This window comes from Octopus bimaculoides, chromosome 6 (genome assembly GCF_001194135.2).
Source record: "Octopus bimaculoides isolate UCB-OBI-ISO-001 chromosome 6, ASM119413v2, whole genome shotgun sequence".
In the NCBI taxonomy this organism is placed as follows: domain Eukaryota; kingdom Metazoa; phylum Mollusca; class Cephalopoda; order Octopoda; family Octopodidae; genus Octopus; species Octopus bimaculoides.
Genome location: NC_068986.1, coordinates 35,838,906 through 35,845,920, shown reverse-complemented (window position 1 = coordinate 35,845,920; position 7,015 = coordinate 35,838,906). Strand labels below are relative to the sequence as shown.

Below are 7,015 nucleotides of genomic sequence, written 5' to 3'. Positions count from 1 at the left end.
TATATATATATATATATATATATATATATATATATATATGCATGTATTGAATTATATAGATGTGTCTATGTACATATGTATACACGTCTTTTATGCACGTGTGTGTATATGATGTGGATATGTAAACGGCTAAGTGACTAATCAATGCTCAGAGTTTGAACTCTTATGATAGCTTTCATGTTTCATTTAATTTGCAGAGTGTGACCCAGAATTCCATAGAGCGTGTGCCTGTATTTGTAACAGCATTGCTAAGTAAATAGCGTCTACAATAGAATTTTAGTTTTATTTCTCAATTTTCTAATCAATTTTCTTTCATTTGTATTTCAAAGGAAAGTTTCGGGAGCCTTTGAACATAAGCAACACAAGAAATAAAATAGATACATCTGAATATCTGAATATATCTTTTGTTACACAGTAGTGTTCTGTTGTGAGTTAAATTTGAAATTTTCAATTGGATTCAAGATTTGATTACCAGTATTATGCTGTAAATAAATCGTGTTGTAGTGAAAGAAATCTATATTTCGTTAGAAATCAACAAGTACTTCCATTCTCTTAACTCATTTGTTATGAGATGCACAAAAGTACCCTGTGTTTATAATTCTATTTACGTATGTGAATACAATATTTGATAATGAACATGTATGTGTGTGTGTGTGTGTGTGTGTGTGTGTGTGTGTGTGTGTGTGTGTGTGTGTGTGTGTGTGTGTGTGTGTGTGTTCTTTGAATATCTAGATATAGTAATTTATCTTTGAAGAACGATTTATGAATTTGATCAAATATGACTGTGGAAAGCAAATATGGTAGAGATAAGCGAGTAAATATATGTATGGAAAGTGCGGCCATTATTGTCAGAAATTGTATAAATCAACGTGTAAATAGTATTAATTTCAGTTAAATCATGGAACATAGTCTCTTTACTTTGAAGGTAGTTCTCTATCTTATTTGATGTGTTTGGTAAATAAAGGTGAAGATTCTAAAGTTAATGCTATGTCTGACATATTGTGAGTTATTTATTATTGAAATATTTGATCAGAAAATAGAAGTACAGTGTCAGTTAGTCCTGCGTTTTTAAACCGTCGAATAGTGGTTAGATTTAGACTGAACAATTAGAGAATTAGAACTACTGAGAGATATTTAGTGAAGAGAGTTTTCTTTCTTCATAAGTCAACCGATTTGTACAGTCAATAAAGTATCTAATCAATCGCTTTGTGGTAATCGTTCTTGCTTCGTCACTCTTAGTTCATATGTTGCAGATGTCGACTATTCCATTCATCTTTTGGGGGGTTATGTATGTATATATAGCCGTGGCTTTATGGTAATGTGTCGACGCCCCCAAGCGAAGAAGTAGGATCGTCCATGACATATAAATAAAGGCAGTCTACCCTTGGTAGAGAGTTGAATAGCCGTTGAGTAACCGTCGTGGAGCGGTTGAGGACAGATCATCCGAAGATGCTAGATAGCAGTAGCTTGAGACATAGCAGGTAAGAAACTTGCTTCCTAACTCATGGTTCTAGTTTCATTTCCAGTGCGTGGCACCTTGGGCGAGTGTCTTCTACTATAGTCTCGGGCCGAGCAAAGCCTTGTAAGTGAATTTTGTAGACGAAAACTGAAAGAAACCCGTTGTATGTGTATATATCTGTGTCTATGTGTGTGTGTGTGTGTATCTTCATGTCTGTACTAGTCGCCCGACACACACACATACCGCTTGACAACCGATGTTGGTGTGTTTACGTTCTCGAAATTCAGTGGTTCGGCAAAAGAAACAGATGGAATAAGTACCAGGCTTTAAGAAAATAAGTGGTGGGATGGAAGCATTCGACGAAATTTCTTTAAGACCGGTGCCCCAGCATGGCCGCAGTCTAAGCAGTCTAAAGGCTGAACCAAGTGAATGATAAAGATATCAATATGTGTGTGTGTGTATGTGTGTGTGTGTGTGTGTGTGTGTGTGTGTGTGTGTGTGTGTGTGTGTGTGTGTGTGTGTGTGTGTGTGTGTGTGTGTGTAATTTCTTTTGGTATGTGATATTACAATCTCAATACACGTTTTCGTTATTTAGCATTATATAATCATATTTTGTATCAGAATTCAGAATCAGTGAAGCTTTTCGAACGTAAATGAAACAATTACTCGTTAAAAGTTATTAAAGCAAAAGGCTTAGCGAAAAACGTATAGGCATATGTTCACTGAATACTAAACCTAAGAACTAAAGCAAAGTGGCCTCACCTGCTAGAATTATTGGGTAAATTGCCCTTAAGTTACACTCTACTAACTTAGAGAAAGGCACCCTAGTTAATAGTATTCTCCTGCATGTTAAATAGGATAGATTACTGCACTTGGAATATATTTATTCTACCAGAGCTAACATTTACGAACAAAAAGAACAACAACGCCAGCGACGAAGTCAGTTTGTATGACACACGCCTTTATTTTCACTTTTCTCTCTGGGATTCAATATAAATTATTCGCAACAACCTTTTAAAGTTACTCTGTTTGATGTTTCTCTGTAGTGTTTATTATATCCCTTGTTTCTATGAATATCCCTTGTACAAATTCTTCAGTTAATTCTTTAACACTTTTCCATTTTTTTATTATAATTTCTATTTCTTATTTTGCTCTTTGTCTTTATAATGAGGTTCACTTTCATACAAGAACAATGTTTGTATGTATATAAGTATGTGCATAGGCATTACAGAATGCGTATGTGTTGCTTTGGCAGTACTGTAGCATAATATATAGAAATATTAATCTGCCAGCAGTTTATTCCAAATGATACGCCATTTCACTTCTCGTCAGAGCCCAGCAATTTAGCATGTGTTGAGGTTCTGCTCTATTATATTAGCCTACGGTACGTTGAAATAGATCGAAAGTCAATTAGTTATACAGGATTAGACCGCCAGTACTACATTATATTAGAGGGACGAAAAGCAATGTGGATTTTGGCGATGTTTGAACATAGAATAGACCAAGTGAGACCAACTACTGGTATTTTGTCTGATGCCCTAAGGATTCGGCCATTCCACCGCTCTTAAACTTCAATTTGTGCTACTTTGTTTATATATATATATATATATATATATATATATATATATACAATGGCTTTGCTTGTTAACATTGGAGAACTTTGGGTATGGCAGTCATTTTAGGTTATGTACTATAACTTTTATTTCGTAGAATGCTTGGCATTGATGTGCCTATCACAGCTTGAAATTATTTTGCTTGGCTTTACTTGATCTGAAAGATAATTATATCTTTTATTATTGGTTGGCCTTGCATCTTTATTGATTGCACCGGCATCTGTGACTGTTTGATTCTCATTTCCTTCATATTGCTTTTGAAGACATGAATTTGGGAAATATCCCATCATAGTATTAATATCCGAATATGCAAGCCATAAATTCTTTAAGAAATCTCTTTGGTTAAATTGCTTTCCTTTGGGTGCGACATAACTACGGATTTTTCTATCATCAGATGTTACAGTATTTTCTGCTTGACATTTCAATTAAGATGTAGTAGAAAAGCTTCTAGCTTATACACTCCATTGTGCTTTTTGTCTATTTTCTCTTGCAAGGATTTTCCATGAATTTACAACTAAAAGCGTTCTGTGTGGTGAAAGTCATCACTAGTTATTGTAATTCTCTTCTTGAGAAATATATATTGTATTAAAAGTTAACAGTCTTATCGAAGTTTCGTACTTGTCTGTTCAGTGTCCATTTTCGATATAATAAATAACTAATTAATTAACTCTGTGTGTGTTCGTAAATTCTTACATTTCTACACGCACTCTCATACACACATATATATATATGCAGGTATGCATATATTGGAAGGTATGATACATTACCGAAAGTTCTGGGCTCAGTAAGCAGCTCCACATTTCACTCCTATGTTCTACATGGTTTGAAAATAATGACAGCGTTGGGAGTTTTGATAAGAAACGCAGCAGACATTATATTTAAGAGCTTTAAGCACTATTTAACGTTGTCGCATTTCTGCGAGATAATTTGTGCTTTTGCAGGAATCTATGGCCCTGCTGCGCAAACCGGTTGGTTCGTTTCTTTGGTATATGCAACAAAAGTACAATATGAGGATTGTTGCATGCCCTCATGTACAATAGTCATACTTATTATGGGCATGGAAGATGGTATGGCAGAACAGAGGTCGACAAGATAATAAGAATATGAGGATCATAAGAATAAAGTGATCAAATGCACACATAAGCTCACTCCCTCCATCAAATCGACATTACCTGCACAGGTGCACCATGTACCACATGTCAGATGACGAAATGATCGCAGAGCAACGTGAAATGAAGTAATTTTCTCAAGAACACAACACAAAACCCGGTCTGAGAATCGAACCCACGATCTCGCAATCGTGGAGCAACACCCTAACTACTAGGCCATACTACTCCTTCATATATATATATATATATATATATATATACACACACACACACATTCGCCATGATAGATCGCTAGCCACTACACATTCTATTTTTTTTTCTCTCCTTGTTTCTTTCTGTGTTGCTTTCTGTGGAAGAGCGTAGGCTCGAAACGTTAAAGACTTTTTCACTTCCCGAGCGTCATACTAATACATCTGTTTGTTTGTTTTCTACACCACCTGTCTTCGTCTTTGTGTGTGTGTATCGAATTGCAAAATATGAAGGAAATGAGGTAGAAGGGCTTTTGGTCATCTTAGTAATCGGTGTAACAATGGCAGTCACCGGCATATATCGAAGAATGTGAGTAGGACATTAGACATGTCTGTCTTGACGTTTTAATGGCATTTAGCTCTAACGAGTTCCGGTTTGGTAGACATGGCATTTATTTATTGTCTTTGTAAATATGTCTGATAGGGCGCTCGGCCACACGTATAAATATATACAAGCATACATACATACAAAAATACATATACATTTACACGTGTATTTTGCGCACAAACACACACACATGTGCATAGATATTCACATGTATGCACGCATACATGTGTGCCTGTGCAGTCACACAAGCCTTAAAAGAACGCATAACAAAATATATATCTACATATGTACATATACAGTCCCACATATATCCGCGCTGTGGCCACATACACACAAGCATGTATATTGTGTACCGAACTCACCACCTTCAGATTTCTACAAAACTCGTGTACGACCGTTTCTTGAAACCTCTGTGCTTGTTATGCTTGTTAGCTTCCACACTTACAAGAGTAAATTATCCAAAAATGTTACTTAAAGCAATATATGACATTGCAAGGGATCAGAAATGTGCTGTCATTTAACACTTAAAGTGTATTCATTCAGAAGACTACAACATTATATGGGCCCCACTGCGCTACATCACGCAGTGATGATTTGGGACAATACCGATGAAGCAGACAAATCAGCTTTCGCAACAACAGTGTCGTCAGTCAGCTTGCGGAAATACGAGTTTGTTATATAAAATTTCAAAACACCAATCACGCTTTCTGTGGGCTGGCTCTTTCATACACACACACACGAGAGCGCACGCTCACACATATGCATACACACATACATGCACATACACATACATACACATACACATACATACACACCTACACAAAAATATATACATATAGAGAGAGAGATGGGCGGGTGGAAGTAGGAATAGATTACAATTACTAACAGTATATTTCTGTCTGTTTATAAGAAGCCCTCCATTCCTGAATACCCATTTGATTGCACCTAGAAGTTTCCCCTCCGAGGTACAAATGAGGGCAAGGTTGTTTAGGAAAGACTAGCAGACGCCCAATTCATACCAGCGTCCCCTCTCCATGCCACTGACGCTATCGAAGGGAAAAGCAAAGGCCGATACAGCTTCGCACCACTGACGTTGCAACTCTTTTCTACAGCTGAATGAACTCGAGAACGCAACACACAGCTCTGTCCTCGAAACAAACACACTTCCTCATGAAAGCCACTGGGCTATGCACGCTCTTGACAAAGTCATTCTTATACTTGATTTCGATTCACAATCGGAATCGCATTATCTTATGAATGTCACAAATTCTTCCTATCTATCGTTAAAAGAAAAAAAACAAATAACAAATATACAATTCGACTTGTTGCCCTCTCAAGAGGTTTTGGACCGTGCGTTAAGATAGAGCGAACGAATGAGACAGAAAGAGAGAGAGAGAGAGAGAGAGAGAGAAATAGTTAAAATTACAAATATGCGACATATGTATAGCATGTAATCAGTTCTAATCGATTTTAATCAATTTTAGAGCATCCTAGAAAACCAAGTTCTCTCATACTTTACAAGTCAAACAGCAGACCCATCATCCGCCCTTCAATGATCCGCCAATAACATGTATTGATAAAATTGTAAGAAAATTACACGAGAACATAATTTGCTTCATTAAACTTAATCACTCCATTTACAATTTTTAACTCAATCAAACCTCTGCTCTTTCATACTTGTGTTACTTTACTTTTCTTTTCGTTTTCTACTACTTTTGAATAAATCAATGATTATTACTATGGTTACTGGTATAGTCAGTGTTCTTCTTGTTATTACGATAGCAAATAATAATAATAATAATAATAATAATAATAAGGATAATACTGTAGGCCTTGAAACTTTGGGGGAAAGGGGGATAATCGATTACATCGATTCCAGCGCGTAACTTGTACTTATTTCATCGACCCCGAAAGGATGAAATGCAAAGTTAACCTCGGCGGAATTTGAACGCAGAACGAAACAGAAGACGAAATACCTCTAAGCATTTCGCCCGGCATGCTAACGATTCTGCCAGCTCGCCGCCTTAATAAGTATAATAATCATTTCTACTAAAGGCACAAGACCTGAAATTTGGCGGGATTAATTTTCTGGGAAATACTGGGGTCACATCGATCCCAGTATTTCACGCATTTTTCCCAGCGTGGTAACGATTCTGCCAGCTTGCCGCCTTAATGATAATAATAATAATAATAATAATAATAATAATAATAATAATAATAATAATAATAATAATAATAATAATAACAACAACAATAGG

The 7,015-nt window shown here is 36.2% G+C and overlaps 1 protein-coding gene across 2 annotated transcripts in view; it reads left to right on the top strand.

The window, feature by feature from the left end:
* Positions 1-7,015, top strand: part of LOC106870527 (BAI1-associated protein 3) — a 1,007,871-nt gene that overhangs the window by 824,489 nt on the left and 176,367 nt on the right. The window lies entirely within an intron of this gene.